General features: G+C 43.3%; 1 protein-coding gene and 1 long non-coding RNA gene across 4 annotated transcripts in view; one reads left to right on the top strand and one right to left on the bottom strand.

Annotated features, from left to right (window-relative positions):
* Positions 1-24,513, top strand: part of MCF2L2 (MCF.2 cell line derived transforming sequence-like 2) — a 527,578-nt gene that overhangs the window by 139,949 nt on the left and 363,116 nt on the right. The gene's annotated exons all lie outside the window — the stretch shown is intronic.
* Positions 1-24,513, bottom strand: part of LOC141139804 (uncharacterized) — a 42,435-nt gene that overhangs the window by 12,853 nt on the left and 5,069 nt on the right. Inside the window, exons 2-3 of the long non-coding RNA XR_012243813.1 lie at positions 22,867-22,948; positions 6,705-6,928 (exon numbers count right to left, since the gene is read on the bottom strand). This is a non-coding gene — a long non-coding RNA (uncharacterized lncRNA). The remainder of the gene's footprint in view (positions 1-6,704; positions 6,929-22,866; positions 22,949-24,513) is intronic.

Here is a 24,513-nt window from a genome sequence, read left to right as displayed (position 1 = left end):
TCTCTCTGTTAAACCTCGATATTAAATTATTAGCAAAAATAATAGCAAAACGCCTCAATAGCATTATAGGAAAATTAATACATAGAGATCAAGTAGGCTTCATGCCAAATAGACAGGCAGGCGATAATATACGCAGGGCAGTGTTATTGGCACATATTGCTAAAAAATAGAAAATCCCTTTATGTTTTCTATCTCTCGATGTTAAGATGGCATTTGACACAGTATCCTGGCAATATATGCAATATTCATTACAAAAATGGGGTTTTGGACCCCACTTTTTAACATGGATCAAAGCATTATATAATAAACCCAAAGCCTATATAAAATATGCTGGATACAAATCTGAAGCCTTTAATATCGAAAGAGGTACCCGACAGGGTTGCCCATTATCTCCCTTATTATTTGCCCTTATACTCGAACCCATGGCCCAATACATCAGAACAAACCAAACTATAACTGGCATTGAAGTAGGAGGTATTACACACAAATTATGTATATTTGCAGACGATATATTACTTTTTCTATCATCACCACAGGTCTCTGGTCCTAACTTAATACCAGCTCTTGATGGATTTGCAGCCCTATCCGGCCTTATGATTAATACTAAGAAATGCCTAGTGCTTAATATTTCACTCACAAACATGGAATTGATCCCGGCTAGGGCTGCACTCCCATTCACATGGGCAGAAAAATCAATCCCATATCTTGGAATTCATTTAACCGCATCTCATTCTGACTTATTCTCAACCAATTATCCTCCTGTATTAAGACAGATCACAAATCTAATAAAACAATGGTCGCGACTTCCTTTATCCTGGATAGGGAAGATTAATGCAATCAAAATGACTATTCTACCCAAATTGCTTTATCTATTCAGAGTCCTCCCTATTCCAATTCCTTCCTATTTTTTGAGAATAGTACAAAAAAGAGCAACTTATAACCACGTATACCTATACACACACTACATCTTCCCAAAAATAAAGGAGGCCTGGGATACCCTAATTTTACTAACTACTACAGAGCAGCACATTTGGCCAGTCTGTCCAAATACCATGCAAAACAGGAAATCCCATTATGGGTATTTATAGAGGCTTCAGAAAATGATCCTCTATTAATATCAAATTTATTATGGCTTGATCCTAAAGACCGCTTTAAAATTCATAATCCCATAACTAAACACTTCTTATCTCTCTGGGATAAACTAAAAACCAAATATCAGTTACAATCTCCACACAATCCTCTCCTTTCTTTTATCAGAAATCCGGCCTTTTATCCGGCATGGATCTACCCAAATTCTTTTAAAGCTTGGACAACATCAGGCATTCAGACACTAAATGACTTCATAGCATCTAAATCATTCCTTTCATTCCCATCGCTTAGAGTAAAATATGATCTACCAAACTCTGAGATATTTAGATATCTCCAAATCAAAAATTTCTATACACCATTCCTAAAGGGGGATACACCATTATCCCAATTATCCATTTTTGAATCAATCTGTAAAAAAGATCCATTTGCTAAAGGTACAATTTCATCACTTTATAATCAATTATATGGAGTAGCAAATCTTAATAGACCCTCTTACGTTCAGAGGTGGGAGGAGGACCTGGGACGAACTTTAGAAGACACGGACTGGTCTAACATATGGCTCACATCTGTCATCTTCACCCAACATCTTAGCACTGGAGACAAATTATAAAGTCCTAACTCGCTGGTACCTTGTACCCGCTAGAGTGGCAAAATATTCACCTAATACCTCAGCTCTTTGTTTTCAAGGATGCCCAGAAATAGGCACATATTTACACATATGGTGGACGTGCCCAGTAATCCAAACCTTCTGGAAGGAAGTCTTCGTGATTGCATCTAAAATATTTTAAAAAATAATACAACCAGATCCATATTTAACTTTACTTAATCTAAAACCGGAATGGTTAACACTCTCTCAATTCAAACTTATGATCCAACTAATAACGGCTGCAAAACAAACAGTGGCCAAGGCATGGAAATCTCCTACATTGGTACTAGCAGAAACAATTCACAGAATGAATAATACAATGTCCCATGCTAAGATGGTAGCCATCGATCAAAATCAAATTCCAAAATTTGAAAAACTTTGGCATCCTTGAATAAAACAACAGTTCCTGTCAAACTTCAATGACTCTGTCCTGTTGCCATGGTAACAGATTAAATGACTTACAGAGACACCCATTCTAAGGCTTCAAAGAGAACTAAAAAGAATAATAAACTGACAAGCGGGACAACCTTGTGGACCATACCTCTACCTTTCAACCCTTTTTCTTCTTTCTCTTTCCTTTTCTCCACCTTACGATTAAAGCTCATTATCAGAATTTATTTGACCTATATACATTCTACTTGTAAACAATATGTATAGTAGGTATAAATCATTTAACTACCTACAAAAGTAACTAAGGAAATGATATATATCTTTAATTTAATTTAGGTTTACGTGAACCCAATGTTTAATATTTGAAATTTCATGATATTTACCTATATAAACCCTGCTGTAAAACAATGAGCTTACTTTATAGATCCTTGTAAACTTACTTTATGTATCTTTATAACATTGTATACTCAATAAACTTCTTTTGACAAGGAAAAACAGCTGAGTAGAGAAAACACCGCCTATGCTGGGCGGGGGATGTGTACTGCTAATCTATTGTATAGTGCACTAGGGGGACGGACACAGTTCAGCATCATCAGCTACCTCAGCTGAACAGTGTCAGCGGAGGGAATGATGAGGGAATGTGCAGCCCTAAATATAAATATAGTATAATATAAGTATCAGAAGGTAAGTTGATGAACAGAGTACATCAACACATACAATAGTCAATGTGCGAATGAGTATATATGCGTCTACATGCGTCTATGAGTATATGGGCGTCTACCTGGGTCCTCCTATCGTGCCAGAATTAAATAGTGGAGAAGAAATCTAACCAACAGATATATATAAAATGGTATAGTAAGTAAGGTATGGGGAGGTAGCAGTGGGTTAACCTGTATGGGGTTCACTCTATGATATGTACAATCCATTTAAACACGTGTGTTTGCACAGTGGATCAATGGGTTTTAGCCCAGTATGTATATATATATATATATATATATATATATATATATAAAACTCTCTATTCGCATGACAGATAGTAAGGATGTCAATGATATCTGAGGAAATCGCCATATTAATATGGTAAAGTCTAGTACTTACTTACAGCGGGGTTCCACCCAAATTTTGAACATTATCTCTATGCATTCTCTTCCTTGCCTAGATGCTGACATGCTGTGTAAAAAAATTTAAATCGCCGTAATTACCTTTTTTTTTTCTAATCTTCTTAGCACTTCCTGGTTCTCCTCCCGTGGGAGTAGGCGTGTTTCTAGCCTCTCCCAGACCTCCCACAGTCCCCTGGGAGCTAGTCTCAGGCTTCCCAGCATGCATTGTGCAACAGCGTCATCACAACATCTCGTTGAATGCTGGGAGCACAGCATTCACCACATCCAGGAAATACATGCTTGTGGGCTTCAAATGCCCACAATGAAGATGGAAACCACCTTCAGTGAATTTTATAAGTTATTCTTTACAACGAAATCGGACACAGGCGGACTTATTACACAGAACATGTGAGTAGATAATCATGAGCAGAAAAGTTTGTGAATGAACTCCAAAAAAAAAAAACGATAGATAGGTGGACCCCCGCTTTAAAGTTGTCAGACTGTTAGAAAGGACATCAACCTCCTCCTAGGTGTGCAGCTCAAAAGTGTGTCTGCAACTGGAGGTTTAAAAACAGCTGAGTAGAGAAAACCTCGCCTATGCTGGGCGGGGGATGTGTACTGCTAATCTATTGTATAGTGCACTAGGGGGACGGACACAGTTCGGCATCATCAGCTACCTCAACTGAACAGTGTCAGCGGAGGGAATGATGATGCAGTGGGGGGTGGACGGGATTCGGCGTCACTAGCCCTCGAGCTGATCAGTGTCAGCAGAGGAGGTAATGTGCGCCGAAGGCTGTTCCCTCAGCACGGCGGCGTCCAAAGCCAACGCGTCATAGGACGCGATGGCGTCAGACGTCGCGGCGCCGCCGACACGGGAAAGAGGGGCTCAGTAGAGGCCGGTCCAAAGAGCAGCCGCTTCGCGCATGCGCGAGCGGCGGATCAGATGGATCACCAAGAGCCCTATGTAAGGCCCCACTATACAGAGATGTGGGGCCTACCCGTTTACACTGGTACTATAGCACTGGTAGCTATGGTAGCACTGGTACTATATGTACTATTTAGGGGATATAGAATTGCATAAGGAGATTTTTGGAAAATCTTCCTGAAGACAAACTAAACGACATAGGGGGTCTTCCTACTATTTCTTTCCATTGGTTTAGAAACAGAATTTGCTTATGAAGCAACTGCTTCTAGATCCTCTGAAGGTATGTGTATATGTCGGTGGAACTAGCAATAAAATGATTGCTTGCATAGGAGGGTTCAGAGTCAGGTAATTATTGTTTCATCCAAACATGACATAAATACATTAAAACTTTTATCACAGGATCACATATCCTTATCTTTTGCACAACTATATATCACAAAATTACAGGTGCACTATAAATGCAACTCTGTTCAAAGAACGCACGTATCCAGGATATATTAATGCCATTAGTCCGTTGTTTCCAGAATTGGTCATAGGAGATTTTCCCCTGGCAATGGAGCTGACCAAATGTGCCACAAAACCCATCTTTTAGCTTGTTTTGGGGGGGGGGGGGGGGGTTGACCATCTGTTAATGCATGGTTAATATCCATTAAAGGGGTTGTAAAGGTAAAAATTTTTTTCACCTTAATGCATTCTATGCATTAAGGTGAAAAAACTTTTGACAGTACCGCCGCCCCCAGCCCCCCCCGTTTTACTTACCTGACGCCTCGAATCTTCGCTGCTCGTCCTCGTCATCTTCATTGCAGCTCAGCCTGGTCGCTGATTGGCTGCAGTGGATGGATTGAAAGCAGCGCAGCCATTGGCTCGCGCTGCTGTCAATCACATCCGATGACGCGGCGCGCCGGGGGGCGGGGCCGAGTGATACAGCGAGCGGCTATAGCCGCCGGCTGTATCACGGGAGCGCGCCCGCAAGCACTCACCACCATGCGAGGGAGCTCGCATTAAGGTGGTAAATGCTTGCGGGGAGGAGCTGAAACAGCCGCCGAGGGACCCCAGAAGACCAGGTTCGGGGCCACTCTGTGCAGAACGAGCTGCACAGTGAAGGTAAGTATAACATGTTTGTTATTTAAAAAAAAAAAAAAAAAAATACCTTTACAACCCCTTTAAAGCAGTGGTCATCAACCCTGTCCTCAGGGCCCACTAACAGGCCAGGTTTGCAAGTTAACTGAAATACATCACAGGTGATATCATTTGCTGCTCAGTGATTGCAGTATTCTAGTCTTCATCTCCCCAAGGTAATACATAAAACCTGGCCTGTTAGTGGGCCCTGAGGACAGGGTTGATGACCACTGCATTAAAGAGCAGCATTTACAGAATTAAAACAGAACTGGGTAGCCATGTAATAACTGGGTGATCAATTTTGTGATGCCCTAGAAGTCACATTTGCCCACCACAAATTATATTACATTGATGGAAACTCGGCATGTTTCAGCTGAAAGTCCTATCGATTTATATTTTTGGATCATTAATAAATATGGAATGGAACTTTGGATTGAGTGGTATGCTGTTATCACCTTAAAGCGGAGTTCCACTCAAAAGTGGAACTTACGCTTGTCCGTCTCCTCCCCCCCTCCAATGCAACATTTGGCACCTTTCAGGGGGGGGGGGGGGTGGGTACCTGTTTTTGACATGTAACGTTCAGTCCCCTCCTCCTTCCTCCGTCACCAGGACAAATTAGAAAGAGCAACGCGCTTCGCACATGCGCAGTAGGGTACCGGCTGTGGAGCCGAAAGGCTTCACTGCCGGGTTCCCTTACTAGGAATGGCGGCGGCTGCACCCGATAGCCTATCTGAAGATCGGCTGGGGTGCCAACATCACGGGCTCCCTGGACAGGTAAGTGTCCATATATTAAAAGTCAGCAGCTGCAGTATTTGTAGCTGCTGACTTAAATTTTTTCATGGGGGGGGGGGGGCTGGACCTCCTTTTTAAATGAAAACCACATGTGCAGGATCTGCTGCAAATAATAAACACTGACATGGCTCAGCAATACGTAGGTTTAACAAATTAGATAAGTGTTTAGAAGAAATATATAACCAAAGCGCCAAAGATGTGAAAAAATATTGGTAAATTCAATTAACAGCTGCAGTGAAAAATTTGCTGTGCAAATAAACAATAAAGATAAATCAATACACCGCCCTAAATACTAAATGTTAATAAATAAACCGATGACATAACATTATATGATAACACTGTAGTCACATTGATAACAATCCCAATCGAGTGATAGTTGGTGCTTGTGCTCAGAAGTAACAAAATCCGTGCTTCATGGTGCTCAGACAAGGTGCCCCCACATGGATGTAAACTCACCCCCCAGTATGGACCAACTATCTCTAGTGAGGTCAGATAAGCATGTGGGGAGACCCCTGAAGATGTCTTTATGCTGACGGTTCTTGGAGTGGATATACCTCATGCAAGTAGATATGAAAGGAGGGACTTCATTGCGCAATGCAGTTTAAAAAGGTTTATTTAAAAATCTTAAAATAGTTGAACTCACATGTAGGGGTGCCTGTGGCCTGGCACCCGGTGTGAATAGCAGATGATTTTTCTGGGAAATATCCCCATAAACAATGGTGGACCGCTGCCATGGTTCTTGTTCGAATCCCGGAAGCAAATGGTGGGCGGAAGTGTGTCGCGATGACGCGATCCAGCCTCTAGTGATCTCAGTGTTGGTTGCATCTTAAGTGTAACCAGTGTAGTCGTAGGCAGTAGTGGTTAGCTCTAGGAAAAAAGTGGTGTTATAATAGGTGGTCTGACAACCTTTGAATACACAATAAGGTCACCTACAGTATATACAAAGCAAGAGTATTCAAATCGTTATAACTCTTATGTGATTCAGGCATATTTTAATAGTAATTACAATTAGGGATGAGCCGAACGTATCTGGTTTTGGTTTAAGGCAGGTTTTCAGAACATGATTAAAGTTTGGGTGCCGAATCTGAACTGTATTGAAGTCAATTGGTGGTAAAAGTTAACCACTTGCCTACTGGGCACTTTTACCCCCTTCCTGCCCAGGCCAAATTTCAGCTTTCAGTGTTGTCACATTTTGAATGACAATTGCGCAGTCATGCAACACTGTACCCAAACTAAATTTTTATCATTTTTTTCACAAAAATAGAGCTTTCTTCTGGTGGTATTTAATCATCACTGGGTTTTTTATTTATTGCTAAATAAACGGAAAAAACCTTTTCATAGTTTGGCATTACATTTTGCAAACAGGTAATTTTTCTCTTTCACTGATGTGCGCTGATGAGGCTGCACTGATGGGCACTGATGAGGCACACTGGTGGGCAACACTGATGGGCACTGATAGGTGGCACTAATAGGTGGAACTGATGGGCACTGGTAGATGGCACTGATAGGTGACATTGATGAGGAGGCACTGATGGGCACTGATTGGCAGCACTGATGGGCAAAGTTTTGCAGCACTGGTGGGACTGCACTGATAATCAGGACACTGATAATTAGTGCCCTGATTATCAGTATAGATGTCCTTTTTAGGGAAGTTGGTTATCGGCTCTCTTCTCCTCTCCTAATGCGGTCAGCATGAAGTAAAGAGTGCCAATAACTGGCTTCTGTTGACATCCATGATCAGCTGTGATTGGACACAGCTGATCACGTGGTAAAGAACTGCTGATTGGCTCTTAACCTCAATATGTGATCAACAGTGTCCTCCGGACACTGTGATCACAGAGGGTGCTGCCTACGCCCCACAGCAGGCGCTATCATAGGAAGTCGTCATATGACGGCATCCCAAAACTAGGCATTTGGCTATAGCGTGGTTGACGAGTGGTTAAAAAACATTAAAGGCCATTTTCTAGGCTAATAAGCAAGTGATTGTCAATTAAATGGTAAGGGGCCTGAACACTGCCCTGGGGAATATGTACTAAAGTAAAATACATTTTTTAATTACCACTTAGCAGGGAGCAGCAATTTTAATAATGCTTTAAGGGCAACATTAAAGATGTAAAATTTATTTAAATAATATCCCTGGGGGATGCCCTTAACCTGCTTGCAAGGTGGTGCATCTGTATGATGTAACAATCTACTGCCGCAAAACTGACATTTATAAAGAAAACAAAATGCCATTTACATTGTCAGCAAATGACAGCTTCAGCCGCTTTAATTCTGTTTGTAGACAACAGACTAGGGATTCCCTTTATCTACAGTATACCAAACCCTTATTCTAGACAAGGTACTGATAAATATGTTAATGGCGACCCCCCCAAATTCCATAGCAGACCTTTAGGATGCATGTGGCATAGCTCCCAACTGTCCCTGTTCTGGAGGGACTGTCCCTGATTTGGAGCAATGTCCCTCTTTCCTCCTCATTTGTCCCTCATTTTGGTCTGATCCATATAGTTGTATATAAAATGCACTTTTTATCTTTCAAAAAGTGTTTCCCAGTGCTAAACCCTTCACCCAATTTCTAAATTGCTGAATTTTTAAATTTTAAAAGCCAATATAAAGGAATAGTAGTGGTAAAAAAGCACTTGTGGATTTAATTAACCATTTTTTTTGGTTAATTCTCCTTTAAGGGGGGTGTGACAGGGGGCGTATCCTATGCCTAGATACGTTTGTTAGTAGGTGTCCCTCATTCCCATCTCAAAATGTTGGGAGGTATGCATGTGGCCTGGTATAGTTTAGGAGAAAGGGTCTAGTGTGGATTTTTAGGGGGAAACGCCTTAAAATGTGGACTTTTGGGGGTGTCCCACACCATTTTTTTCAAACATAAAGCAGAAGATTAAAATTGTGTAGAATAAAGCCAGCATGGTAGGGGCTGCTTTTTCAGGAAACAGAATGTATACTGCTTGAGGCCTAGTAGGCTGCTTTTTCTCCTGGAGTTGGACTTTAATACTTATCACAATAGTTATCACAGGCATTTCCAAACACATTATAAACTTTTTGTATGTTGAAACACTGTTCATTTGATAAGGAACTGAGTGATATTTGAGCTATGTTTCTTATTTATGGTGCAAATTTTATATTGATGTTTTACTGAAGTACAAGGTACAAGGTTACTCATAGGTAGATTAAACAATGCTTCCTGACACATAAGCCACTCTAAAACAAGAAAGAATTTGTAAGAAATTGTAATTTATTATGACAGGCTTCGAAACAGATTGGTCATGCTTTCATTTTTTTTTTAAATCTTTTTATTGGTGTTAAGAACACATACAGATATCCTACATACAACATAAAGATTTTACAGGCGTTGCAAAAGCTGCCCTCAGCCACATAACCTAAAGTTAAGATACTCTGGTGCTAAAACCACCAGCTTTCACAGCCAGTATGCAGGCAAGAGCCTACCAGCTGAATGAATCAACTCTGGGGCTATTAGTTGTGCTACAATATGCTCTGTATGGGATCCCTGTAGCACACTGTAACCTTCATGCTTGATCATTTGGTTACTAGGAAAACCACAAAGTTATCTTTGTGATGCAAATGGAATATCCAACTCTACAATAGTTACAGTATATAGATCACAGAGACCAGCAGATCACTAATATACTCTTTTTCAAAAAATGAAAAAAAAAAAAGACAAATCAAAAGTAAAGTCAATAAAATTAATTAAAATACCATAAAAATGTAACTCCCCCAACTACCACACACTTCAAGTTGCAAAAAAAAACAAACAATCCAGATTCCCTAAATCAGGGGTAGGCAACCCCTGGCACTGGTGCCGGAAGCGGCACATGAGGCCTCTTTTGTCGGCACTCGACTCCCTCCCCATCAGCAGAGCAGCGCAGGGAAGTGTCACCGAGACACTAAAGCATTCCAGTTGCAGAATTCCCCATGCCACACCTGCACTGAGGAGGAGGCACTGTGCCCCCACACATTATAAAAGATGGTAAACATTGTTTGGTTCTCTAACCTTGCTTTAGCTGCGATCGTCAGCTTTTGTAATGGAAAGCAGTTCTGCTGGTGGGGGAGGGTGGTCCCTGTTTCCATTGGTGGGACAGATGAGCAGGGGGTACAGAGGTAGGGCAGATATGCAGAGGGGTGCAGAGGCGAAAGGAGGTACATTGATGGAACACATGAGGAGGGGGTTACAGTTGTGGGGCAGAAGAGCAAGGGGAACAGAGGTGGGACAGATGTGCTGGAGGTACAGTCTTGTGGGGCAGATGAAAAAGGGGGTTACAGTCGTGGGGCAGATGAGCACATAAGTTCAGTGTTAGGATAGATGAGAAGATGGTTCAGTGGTGGAGCAGATGTGCATGGAGGTACAGTGGTGGGGCAGATGAGAAAGGGGGAACATTGGTGGGGCAGACGAGCAGGGGGGTACAGTGGTGGTTATAAAAAACAAAAGTGTGGCGCTAACTGAGCAATTGAATAGCATGTGAATCTGGAAGGGTAAAATAGGCAATGCTAAATTGAATGTGAATAAAACCAAAACATAAAAGTCCAAAGTGAATAATAAACATCTATAGAAGGCCCATTAGAGTTTAGAATAAAGTGAAAGATCTTTCTTGGATAATCCAGGATGAATCTTGAAAATGGTAAATCATCAAAATGGTAAAGTGTTCACGCTTACCAGATTGGATGGACACACGTACCATATAGCAGGTGAGTCAAACAGGCACTCTTGAAGGAATGACCTCAAACAGGAGCTCCCACCACTGGAAAAACGGTAAGAAGGGTTCCACCCAAAGTTGAATGAGGACTGTCAGATATCCATGATGGACTCCAAAACATGCGATGAATCACATCAAATGGTGTGTATGAAAAACAAATGATCCGCACATAGTGTGATACTGTTTGACATTTAATGTTAAAAAAGGGGTTTACACTTACAGCAAATCCGATAAAACAAGCTTGTAACTAAAATGGAGTATAGGCAAAGATTCCAAGAGCATCAGTGGTGGAACAGAAGAGCAGGGTGGTACAGTGGTGGGGCAGATGTACAGGGGGTTACAGTGGTGGGGCAGATGAGCAGGGGGGTACAGGGGTGGGGCAGATGTGCAGGGTAGTACAGTGGTGGGGCAGATGTGCAGGGGGTTACAGTGGTGAGGCAGATGAGAAAGGGGGTACATTGGTGGGGCAGATGAGCAGGGTGGTACAGTGGTGGGACAGATGTACAGGGGGTTACGGTGGTGGGGCCGATGAGCACGGGGGTTACAGTGGTGGAGCAGATGAGCAGGAGGGTACAGTGGTGGGACAGATGTGCAGGGTAGTACAGTGGTGGGGCAGATGTGCAGGGTAGTACAGTGGTGGGGCAAATGTACAGTGGTGGGGCAGATGTGCAGGGGGTACAGTGGTAGGACAGATGAGCAGGGGGGATACAGTGGTGGGACAGATGTGCAGGGTAGTACAGTGGTGGGGCAGATGTGCAGGGTAGTACAGTGGTGGGGCAGATGAGCAGGGGGGGTACAGTGGTGGGGCAGATGAGCAGGGGGGACAGTGATCTGAGGTGTGGAGTTGCAGGAATTGGGGCTGATCTGAGGCGCGAGAGTGCAGGATGTTAATTTCTCACTACTAAAGTAGTTTAGAACTAAACTGAAGGAAATACTAGAAAAAGTAGAATTTATACAAGGAAAACATTTACAGAAAGATTTACAGGGGTTAAAGTACATGAGTAAGAGACTTTCACATTGACAGTGTAATAGAATATGCCACATATACCACAGCCATTTCTAACTGAGTTTACAGTAAAAGGAGACATACAGTAACTAGAAATAGTATCTGTATTGAAGGTGTACCACATGGGCTATAAAATAGAATAAAGTATACAAATGGGTGGAGGAAGATCAGAATACAGTACCTGCGCCTTAAACCAAATCCCTATCAACCCCAAGGATTTAGACAAGGAAAGGAGTAACAGTACTAGCATTCAATTTTTGTTTCTTCCTCATGCGCTACACACCTCAGCCCTTCAAAAGAGCTGAGAATCAGAATTAAAAGTGGGCGGCATGTAGGATTCAATCCATGGCTCCCAATCCATGGTTCCTGTGATTCCTCCTGATCGTATTCTGGCTACGGTTCGCACCAGTCTCACTTCTCCTTTAGGTGACAAAATTCTTGCTGCTCAGGTCCATGCTCCTCCTGGGAAACCTTGTGACCGCTGCTTTGTCCCAGAGAGTCTTCATACTGCTGTGCTCCAGACTTACCATTCTCCCAAGGCTGCTGGCCACCCTGGGAGGAATCAACTCTTTTGGGCCAATGGGCATAGTCTACGTGCTGATGTAACTGCCTTTGTAGCTGCCTGTTCCGTGTGTGCTCAGAGTAAGACTCCACAACACCTTCCAGTGGGCCTCCTACAACCCATACCCAATGGAGAGAGGCCCTGGACCCACCTGTATATGGATTTCATTGTGGAGTTACCCAACTCCCAGGGCAACACAGTTATCCTTATGGTGGTTGACCGGTTCTCAAAGATGTGTCATTGTATTCCACTTAACTGGCTTCCATTTTTGCTTGGGAGATCTTTCGCTTACATGGGCTACCCAAGGTAATTGTCTCGGACAGGGGTAGTCAGTTTGAGTCCCGGTTCTGGCGAGCCTTTTGTGCACAGTTGGGAATTCAGCTTGCTTTCTCCTCTGCATATCACCCGCAGTCTAATGGGGCCGCAGAATGCCAATCAGTCATTGGAGCAATTCCTACATTGCTATATTTTTGACCATCATAACAACTGGTCAGACCTATTACCGTGGGCAGAGTTTGCTCACAACAGTGCCTTGAATTCTGCTTCCCGATTGTCCCCGTTTATGGCGAATTCTGGTTTCCAACCTTCCATGTTGCCTGACTCGTTTGTTCCGCAGAATATTCCTGCGTTAAAGGAGCATCTCCGTGGTCTTCATTCCATTTGGGCACAAGTCCAGGAGGCTTTACAACATGCTAATGATAGGTACAGACTCCATGCTGACCGCAGACGCATGCCTGCGCCTTCCTACCTGGTAGGGGACAGGGTCTGGCTGTCATCTTGCAACCTCTGACTTCGTGTTCCCTCACTGAAGTTCGCACCTCGGTTTATTGGGCCTTTCCGTATTCTTTGCAGGATTAACCCAGTGCCTTAAGCATTAGACCTTCCTTCTAATATAAGTATTTTAAATGTATTTCATGTCTCCTTATTAAAACCTTTGATCTGCAACCGCTTTACCACCTCAGTGCCACGTCCTCACCCTGTGCAGGTTGAGAACCATGAGGAGTATGAAGTACAGTCCATTGTTGACTCCCGTAGGTTCCGTGGGTGCATGCAGTACCTGGTGCATTGGAAAGGGTACGGTCCGGAGGAACACTTTTGGGTCTCATCCTCAGATGTACATGCCCCTGTCCTCTTCCATGATTTCCATAGACGTTTTCCCCTCAAGCCTGGTGGACCTCCAAGGGGGAGGGATCTCGGGGAGGGGTACTGTCAGGGCTGGGCTCAGCCCTGACAGTACCCAGAGAGTACTATTGTTCGCACCAGTCTCACTTCTCCTTTGGGTGACAAAATTCCTGCTGCTCAGGTCCATGCTCCTCCTGGGAAACCTTGAGACCGCTGCTTTGTCCCAGAGAGTCTCCGTACTTCCGTGCTCCAGACTTACCATTCTCCCAAGGCTGCTGGCCACCCTGGGAAGAATCAACTCGTTTGGGCCATTTCCCAACAATTCTGGTGGCCTAGTCTACGTGGTGATATAACCACCTTCGTAGCTGCCTGTTCCATGTGTGCTCAGAGTAAGACTCCACGACACCTTCCACTTCTAAGGAACTGGTTTCTATTTTTGCTTGAGAGATCTTTAACTTACATGGGCTAACCAAAGTGATTGTCTCGGACAGGGATAGTCAGTTTGTGTCCCAGTTCTGGCAAGCCTTTTGTGCACAGTTAGGAATTCAGCTTGCTTTCTCCTCTGCGTATCATCCGCAGTTTAATGGGGCAGCAGAACGAGCCAAACAGTCCTTGGAGCAATTCCTATGTTGCTATATTTCTGACCATCAAAACAACTAGTCTGACCTCTTACCGTGGGCGGAGTTCGCACCCAATAGTGCCTTGAATTCCCGATTGTCCCCATTTATGGTGAACTATGGTTTCCAACCTTCCATGTTGCCTGACTCATTTGTTCCACAGAGTATTCCTGCGTTAGAGGAGCATCTCCGTGGTCTTCGTTCCACTTGGGCACAAGTCCAGGAGGCTTTGTGACATGCTAATTATAGGTACAGACTCCATGCTGACCGCAGACGCCTGCCTGCACCTTCCTACCAGGTTGGGGACAGGGTCTGGCTGTCAACCACCGACTTCGTGTTCCCTTTTTGAAGTTCTTACCTCGGGTTATTGGGCCTTTCCGTATTCTTCGCAGGATTAACTCAGTGGCTTACGCATTAGACCTTCCTTCTAATATGCGTATCTCAAATGTATTTCATGTCTCCTTATTAAAACCTTTGGTCTGAAACCGCTTTACCACCTCGGTGCCTTGTCCTTACCCTGCACAGGTTGAGAACCATGAGGTGTATGAAGTACAGTCCATTGCTGACTCCGGTAGGTTCCTTGGGCGCATACAGTACCTGGTGCATTGGAAAGGGTACGGTCCGGAGCAACGCTCTTGGGTCTCATCCTCGGACGTCCATGCTCCGTCCTCCTCCGTGATTTCCATAGACATTTTCCCCTTAAGCCTGGTGGTCCTCTGAGGGGGAGGGGTCATTGAGGAGGGGGTACTGTCGGGGCTGGGCTCAGCCCTTCCTTCTCTGACCTGGCTGCTCAGCTGTCAGCTAATTGCCAGCTCCTATCTCTCCACATTGACTCACCTGTTGATGATATCCTGCTCATCAGTCCTGCCTACTTAAGCTGTCCAGTCTAGATGATCTCTGCCTTCGCCTTGGTCACATCTTTAGAGATGCTCTCCTGTGTTCCTGTTAAAGACTTGCTTGGCTGACATTCCTTCTGGCTCCCTGATGTTTTGGCTTGTCTGACTATCCGTTCCAGTTCCTGAACTCTGGCTATGTTTTGACTACATTTACTCTGTTTACCTTTTTTTATCATTATTAAACAAGTGTGATTTAACTGTACTTCTGTCTCAGTCTGATTCATGGTTTCTGACACCCGCACAGTTGGCCAATAGGGAGGGAGCGCCTCCGGCGCCCCTGCACACAAAATTGGTGAAAAAAAACGTTTGCCCGCCCCTCTTAAGGTGCCGGCTGGGACTATTGGTCCCACCGGGACCCTTGGTAAGGCCAGCCCTGCCCTTAGGTTTAAGCTTATATGTTTCCTTTACAGTTTCAAATGGAAGGATGCCTGAGTCATTCAAGAAGATGATAGTTAAAAGACAGGATTTCACAATATAGAAAGCGAGGGGGTATGGGGTGAGAACAATCTGTGGTTAAGTTTTAGATTATCCCTCAATCTTAAGGAGTGCTTCGTAATTGGACAGGAGGGCTTTTGTTATTCTGAAGAAATCCCTGTGTGTTTAACACACAGGGATTTCTTCAGAATAACAAAAGCCCTCCTTTACCACATAATAATTCAGAAACCTGTTTTTTGGGAAAAGACCAAAGACTGAACCTGGCATATATATCTTCAGTCCCTCATGGTGGCATCAAGCAAGTCCGAATGCATTGGTTATTGGACCTAATTACGTTTAAGGAAAACGTCACCTATGACGAAACGCGTCTGGGAGGACACGCACTGACATCACCGCGCTGTATGTGAGGAGGACGGGCTCCTGTGTTGCCGGCCGGCACTTGTTTTTAACGCAAAGCTATATTTTTTCATGTAAGTGCAATATTTTTGTTCTTTAATAAACCCAGTAGACGGTAATACACTATTGTCAGTTTTTCTTTCCATTGATCTGAAGTACATCCCTGTATGGTGAAGACCCAGTGAGACGCTCAAGTGGTCGCCAATACCATATCCAGTACCAGGCCTCCTGTGTGTTTTCAGCAGCCGTTCCTACAGTCAAGGCCGCGGCTGGGATACAGCCGAATGCTTTATATTGCCTGCTATTCGGTAAGCAGGCAGTTTATATGGTGTCGGGCACTTCTTCATTTTGTGTGATCTCACTGTGGTGCATATCAAGAACTGAAGTTATGGACTATGTTAAATCATGTTAATTTGTGGGCGCAACCTCTTTTATTCTATACTTTATTATTATTTAAAGTTATAAAATAAAGTTTCCATAATTTAAGTTTCCATAAAAATCTCTTCTAGTTCTTCTATGTGGTCCAATAATATCCCTTCCACCGTGCTATTTACTTCACACCCAATGTTCTCATGTGAATGGTTCACTCACCAGACAGTAATGACCTCTTTTGTAAAAAGAAGGTTACTAAATGCTTTGTTCCTTTAAATCTTCATTCTCTCCTTTTACCATGCTGGCCCCTTAGGTGTGGGAAAATGATCTTGCATCAGAGAAATCCTCCTACTTAGGCACAGGTACCAGATCTATCCAATAGCGTTTTGTCCACTCCACCATGTTAACCAAGAGATGGTAATAGTATACTGTATTGTGTAGTAATTTTATTTATAAATGGTAAGAACAAATAAAAATATTGCTGACATGAAAGTGCCCATACATTGACACAGATGTAACCAGCCTGTTTACAAAAGTAAGGACCCCGCTGCTCTGCTCGTATCCTGGCTCCGGCGTGTGTTCCACTGACCGGAAGTTCGGGACCAGAAGTTGCACACGTTTCATCAATCTGACATCATCAGAAAGAAATATACCGTGTAATAAAAGTCAAATAGATATGTGCATATCTAGGGCCCTTTTTACACGGGTGTTCTGATCAGATCTGCCTGTCAGTTTTTCAAGCATATCTGAATGAAAGCTCCAGGTTTGTGAATCGTCAAGCAGACGTAAACGGATATGTGTCCATTTATGTTCAATTCTGAGTCTATCTAGGTCCAAAAAAAACATAAAAGGTCTGTAGCCTTTTCTCTTTTTATTTGGGACATAAATATGATAGATTGGAGGTTACAGAATGTAATTGGGCACACATCCGTTTAAATCTGCTTGCCCATAGAAACCTACTGGGCCAGTTTTGACAAGGAAGCTTTGACAAGAAACAGCTGAATGGACACTGATGTCACAAAACAGAGGGCACCCGTGTGAAGGGGCCCTAACACAGAACAAAGTCTTTAATTTTTTTTGTGTATATATTGTGTAGCCTATCTTCTTTTTGCAATCATCATAAGTGAAGATTGCTCCAAAATGAAAAGATTGTGTAGCCCCACACCAGTGCTCTCATGGGTAACTCACTAGAGGTGAATGACTGTTATGTTAGGAAAAGTCTCAAGCGCTTTTTTCATTAAAAATTCTTCCCTGACATTTTGGGGATAGAGAGTGGGGGGAGGAGCCACAAATGTGCTTTATTTGCAGATGACCTATTGCTGTTCATCACCTCCCCCCACACCACTCTACCAAATGTAATGGCTGTTGAATCGCTTTGGGTAACTTCCTGGCCTGATAATCATGATAAATCGGAGGCGCTAAACCTCAATCTATCTACTTCGACGCTTCTGAGCATCCAGTCCCAATATCCTTTCCATTGGCAACCGATGTCCCTCTCCTATTTGGGAATCTGATTGACCTCCAATATAGTCTCACTATATACAGCCAACTACCCACCCTTGTTTGCTAAATTACCAGAGGACGTGAAGTCATGGTCCAACGTGAATCTATCGTGAATGGGCGGAATTGCATCTGTAAAAATGACAGTCTTACCAAGACTGTTCTATTACTTCCGAACACTGCCCATTCAAGTCCCTGCTGACGCTATTTGATGATTTCAATCCTAAATCTTCCACTTTATTTGGTGCACCAAAGGATCTAGGATAGCTAGGGCTACAATGTATGCTCCTAAGCAGGGCAGGACTTAGGGTGGTGGGGGCCCCTAGGCTTGAGTCACTTTCAGGCCCTACCTTCTATCCATTACTTTAAACCTTTAGTTTTCTTTTAAGCGCGCCACTCTGATACAGTTTGTCCGCCATTACATCACTGTCTAATGCAGACAGGTTTTCTCAACGGCAGTAAACGAGGCACTACGTAACTGCCAATAACCAATCAGCAAACCTCAAGATAAGAGTTTAAGGAATTTTAAGGAAAAAAACTATTTAAGGAAAAAAACTTACATTTAAATGCTCATCAATGCAGCTTTGCACAGCGTCCATCTGCATGCTTGTCCAGTGTCATTTGCAGCCTTGTCAGCGTCATTTGCAGCCTTTCCCAGTGACATTGCATCCTTGTCCAGTGTCATTTGCAGCCTTGTCAGTGTCATTTGCAGCCTTACAGCCTTGTCAGTGTCATATGCAGCCTTGCAGCTTCATCTGCAGCCTAGTCCGTGTCATTTGCAGCCTTGCCCAGGCTGCAGTTAAACTGCAGTGACACTGCAGTTTAAATATGGCGCCGCCGAGATACACAGTGCCAGTTCTGTGTATCTTGGCTCCTGACGGCTTTTCTCGGCTCCTCTCGCAGTCCCACCCAGTCCCGCCCTATGATGGACATAACACAGGTCCAATGGCGGGACTGGCCGTGACTGTGAGCGGAGCCGAGCTCCGCTGATATACATACATAGCCGAGTGTAATCGGCTAGCTCTGCTCACAGTCACGCCCAGTCCCTGTGTTATGTCCTTCATAGGGCAGGACTAGGCGTGACTGTGAGCGGAACTAGCCGAGTATAGCTGAGTACACTTGGGCCCATGGGCCTGAGGCCAGTCAAGCCCAATGGTAAGTTCGGCCCTGCTCCAAAGGACCTGGGTGGTCTGGGGGTGCCCGAATTCCAGAAATACTACGTTTCTGCGCAGCTGACCCAATTATGTCAACTACACAGTCGGCATTATTGCCCTGACTGGGTCCCATTGGAGGCCCAGGCTTGCTCGCCACTGACAATGAACCTCATCCTATGGACCCTCCCGAGACACCGCAGGGCTATTCTGTGCCCCACACTCTCCCAATTACTACACATATGGGACACAAGTTGCAGGAGATGGCCCCTACGCTCTGCACACACCCCAGTGGCTCTTCTGTTTGGCAATTCCCTGTTCCCCCCCCCCCCCCAGTATACATCCTGACAGTTTTGGATGGTGGGTGAACAAGGGATTATACCGTATAGGTGACTATCTTGACCACAGAGGAATACATCCCTCCTCACACTTTGTGGGCAGCTTGGGGATGCCCCCCACGGAGAGCTTTCACTTACAACAAATTTTGCATTTTCTTAACCACTTCAGCCCCGGAAGGATTTACCCTCTTCCTGACCAGAGCATTTTTTGCGATTTGGCACTGCATTGTTTTAGCTGACAATTGCACGGTCATACGACGTTGTACCCAAACAAAATTGATGTCCTTTTTTTCTCACAAATAGAGCTTTTTTTTGGTGGTATTTGATCACCTCTGCGGTTTTTATTTTTTGCGCTATAAACAAAAAAACACAGACAATTTTGAAAAAAAAAGCAATATTTTTTACTTTTTGCTATAATAAATATCCCCCCAAAAAAATATAAAAAAAGCTAATTTCTTCCACAGTTTAGGCCGATATGTATTCTTCTACATATTTTTGGTAAAAAAATATCGCAGTAAGTGTATATTGATTGATTTGCGCAAAAGTTATAGCGTCTACAAAATAGGGGATAGATTTATGGCATTTTTATTATTATTATTTTTTTTTTACTAGTAATGGCGGCGATCTGCAATTTTTATCAGGACTGCGACATTATGGCGGACAGATCAGACACTTTTGACACTATTTTGGGACCATTGACATTTATACAGTGATCAGAGCTACAAATAGCCACTGATTACTGTATAAATGACACTGGCAGGGAAGGGGTTAAACACTAGGGGGCGATCAAGGGGTTAAGTGTGTTTCCTGGATGTGTTCTAACTGTAGGGGGGATGGGCTCACTACAACATGACAGGGATCACTGCTCCCAATGACAGGGAGCAGTAGATCCCTGTCATGTTGCTAGGCAAACATCTCCCTGTTCTGCCTCTCCTCGCCACAATCGCGGGCCGCCGGCGAACATCACGTTCGCGAGACCCATGGGCATGCTCCTGCAGCGCGCGGTGGAGCGCCCGCTAATCGGCAAATTCAAAGGGACATACAGCTATGCCCTTTTGCCTGCCCATGCCATTCTGCCGACATAAGTCGGCGTGCGGCGGACGGCAAGTGGTTATTTCATTACAAAGAGGTGGCTCTGATCTAACAGTACGCACCATGTTTGAACACAGGTGTATAAAGGATGTGACTCTCCGGGGGGAGTCTATGCTTTACAAACTGATTACCAGCCCCCTGACTAAATTCTCTTATCAGGTGGCGTGGGAGGGGGACCTGGGCATAGCCCCTGGTGCAGAGGATTGGAGTTGAAATGGAGTTCAAGAATCCACAAATGTATCCTCAATGTTGCCCTGATTGAGGTAGGATAGAAAGTACATGCTAGATGGTACTTAGTGCTAGAGCGCCTGTCTAAAATGTATCCGGGAGTTTCATCCTCGTGCTTCAGGGGTTGTGGCCAGGCAGGCATAACATTGCACATATGGTGGACATGCCCCAGGATACGCTGCTTTTGGATGAGGGTTCAATAGTTCATATTTTCGGTCATAATGGTTAATATCGTTAAGGATGCTAGGGTAGCTAGTACTGACTAAGCCAGTGGAAAATGTACCCCGACACACCCAGTCACTGATCCATTTTATGTTCCTAGCATCCAAAATTGCAATTGCCACAACATGGAAAAGCCCTGTTATAGACATAGCAATGATTAAATGCAAACTTACGTGGATCATGTTGAACAAAAAAACAGTGAGTGTTCTACTCAACAGACAATCCCTTTTCGATAAAATATGGTCCCTCTGGCTTGCCTACTTGCAGGTCCCTAATACATAGAGATACTTTTTATATCGACCGACAGAAGGCTCCCGGATAGATTTACCTTATTCTGTTTCCCTCTTTTCTTTTCCTCTAACTGTTCCTTGCCAATCTTGGCACAGTGTGTGTGTAGCCTTTTTCTGTAACCCAGACTCTCCAGGGCATATTTTGGGGACTATGATCCCTCATATGGGATAGTGGCAATGGTGATAGTTACAAGTGCCTTAATTAACGCACAATGTAAGTAAGAGGCAATGATAAAGTCAATATTACTTCATTGTGATTAAGTTATAATATTATGCTTCCGAGTTCACGATCTTTTGTATATATATATATATATATATATATATATATATATATATATGCTTCATTGGGGGGTTAACCGGGAGGTAACCCCCTCTCGTTTATGTTTTTCAAATGCTCTAGTAGTAGTACATAATAAGTTGATGTCTTCCTCAAATACAAATTTATGTACGCTAGAGGGCCCCACAATGAATCTTACCTATGTACTATGGTCCTCACCAGTTTCTTCCAAACCTTGTATTTGTACATTTCCCTGTTACATGTTTGGAGCAGATGACCATTGTTTGCTGCTCCACCAAATGATCTTTTAATTTCTACTCTGTTTTTCAAAAACAATAAAAACGATTGAAACAGAAAATCTTCCATCAATCGACTTCCTCCACAGTCAAATTATCTCATCAGCAATGCAGTAATAGAATATAAACAGACTCCAAATAGTGAAGTTTTCCTTAAAGCCAAATTTATTTGAAAACCCACCATTGCACTTACATGTATCAGTGCTACTCACAGCACTTGTATATATATATATAATCGTCTGTCTTCTAGAACATTATATATCAGTACTGTCATAAAACAGCACAATATTTTTATCTTGTCCCATGATAGAGATGGACTTGATTCCAAAAATCTGCAGATGTGTTTTATAGGTTAAGTGTAGAACGGAATGTCCAACTTTTTGACCTTCCTGGGCCACAATGGAAGAAGAAGAATTGTCTGGGGCCACACATAATACACTAACAATAGGAACAGCTGATGACCAGGAAAGGTCGAGGAGAACAAGTTAATGATTATTGATCAATACAATGTACATATCTGAGTGATAAAACATATTTCTTTTTGTAATATTTTTTATAAAAGTAAAAGAGGGCAACATAAAACTAGTGCGATATTTCACACTGTTTTTGATAAACTAATGCCGCGTACACACGACCGGTTTAGCCGGCGTAATAAACTCCGGCGGTTTCTCTGATGGAACTCCGACGGAATTCCATTCAAGCGGTCTTGCCTACACACGGTCAACCCAAAGTCTGACCAAAGTCTGACCGTCCAGAACGCGGTGACATACAGCACTTACGACGGGACTAGAAAAAGGAAGTTCAATAGCCAGTAGCCAATAGCTTCCGTCTTGTACTTGCTTCAGAGCATGCATCGTTTTTGGTCCGTCGGACCAGCATGCAGGCAATTCGTTTTCCCGATAGGAATTGGGTCCGTCGGAAATATTTAGAACATTTTCCATTTCTAGGTCCGTCAGATTTTTCAAAAAAAAAGTCCGATGAGGCCTACACACGATCGGTATATACGATGAAAAGCTTCTGTCTGACTTTTTCTGTCGTACATTCCGTTCGTGTGTACGCGACTTTACACATCAGTGTCTGGATTGAAGGATGTAGTAGCAAGTCTTAATGAATTCTCAAGGTGAAGAGTGGGATATTTTCTTTGGGAAGAGAAAATGTATAAAAGTCCAGTAAAGAGACACAGTCTATTTTTTTCTTCAGCCACATACTAGTGTTCTCTAAGTGCAAACACATTTTTTACAAAAAATAAATAAATAAATAAATACATTTTTAAAGTAAGTTTACCATTTTGTGTTGGGTTGCATTCATAGCTGTCTTGGGTCGCAGATTGTTAGAGTGCTGACAGGGGATGGAGCCGTCCTGGTTCCTGCAAGAGTTCAAGGGCAAAAATAGTAACCACTGCAAGTTGCACATCTAAGGTGTCCTAGAGAGGGGAATGGAGAGGCAACCTCAGCCTGGACTCCGATCAGGTAATCCCTATGTACATTCTTAGTCAGCTCATATACATACAGCATACCCGTTTGGATCCTAGTGCTACGGGTGCTGTAGAAACAACCAGATGGAAACTGGAAACATCATAGATCAGTGGACATATTCAGCACACCACGGATCTTTAAACAACATCCAAAGACTGAAAAATGATCACATCACAGCAAAAAAGTGCAACGTTTCAGAGCTGTGCAGGACTCCTTCTTTAGGCATAGAATGTGCTCCTGCGAAAGGGGTCCTGCATCTCTCTAAAATGTTGCACTTCTTTGCTGTGATGTAATCATTCTTTAATAAAAAATCTTTGGACATTATTTGAAGATCTGTGGTGTGCAAGCAAATATGTACACTGACCTACACTGTGTGTTCTGACATCCTTCTATCGGAACCAGCATTGACTTTTTCAACAATTTGAGCTACAGTAACTATTCTATTTGATCGGACTACACAAGTCGACCTTTACTCCCCACGTGCATCAATGAGCCTTGGCCACCCATTACCCTGTTGCGGATTCTCTAGTTCTCCTTCCTTGGACGATTTTTGGTAGGTCCTGACCACTGCAGACTAACATCTCACAAGACCTGAAGTTTTGGAGTTGCTCTGACCCAGTCATCTAGCCATTACAATTTGACCTTTGTGAATTAAATCCTTAAACTTGCCAATCTTTCTGCTTTCAACACATTAACTTTAAGGACAACATGTCCACTTGCTGCCTAATATACCACACCCACTTTCAGCTGCCTTCCATGTTCTAGGTAATCCATGTTATTCACTTTACCTGTCACTGGTCATAATGTTATGGCTGATTAAAGTAGATAGCAATAAATAACAGAATTATTGACCGTATCCATCTTTATCCAAAACATCACCTTAAAGTAGGTCTAAACCCAAACACTAAAATCTCATATATACTTATCACATGTAGCTCTACCCTTGTAGGAGCTGCTGGTCAGAATGGGCCTTCTGTTTTCTGCCTCAACCTCCTCAAGAACTTCAACCACTCTGAAACACTAGGTTAAGTGTATAAGCAAGCAATATCTCAGGAAATGACTAAAGGAACAACCAGTACCCAGTTATAGCGCTACGTCAAAAGAGCAGACACTGAACCTATTACTAAAAGCAAACTTGGTGTACTGTCACACAGTATGGATAGTAACAAAAGAAAGCATAAAAATAGGTTGGCAATAGTAATAACACAATTTGACATAAAATGAAATCAGTAGTAAACACTAGGTATAAGATGACATTTTGCGGCAGATTAGCATAAACAGTAACAAAGTCACCGAAGGGCAGCAATGGACAGTAATGCAGCTTAGTTAACCGTGTTCAGGAGACTGCCAAGGTGCCTTATTGGTGACCATTAGGCCTAGGCTCACTGGGCGGAGGTACACGTTAATTGATAAAGGGGGGCAGTCCCTCAGGTTGCTCTTCTGCCAGCTATTGTTG

Source organism: Aquarana catesbeiana, linkage group LG04, assembly GCF_042186555.1.
Source record: "Aquarana catesbeiana isolate 2022-GZ linkage group LG04, ASM4218655v1, whole genome shotgun sequence".
Classification (NCBI taxonomy): domain Eukaryota; kingdom Metazoa; phylum Chordata; class Amphibia; order Anura; family Ranidae; genus Aquarana; species Aquarana catesbeiana.
This window is presented reverse-complemented; position numbering and strand designations above follow the sequence as displayed.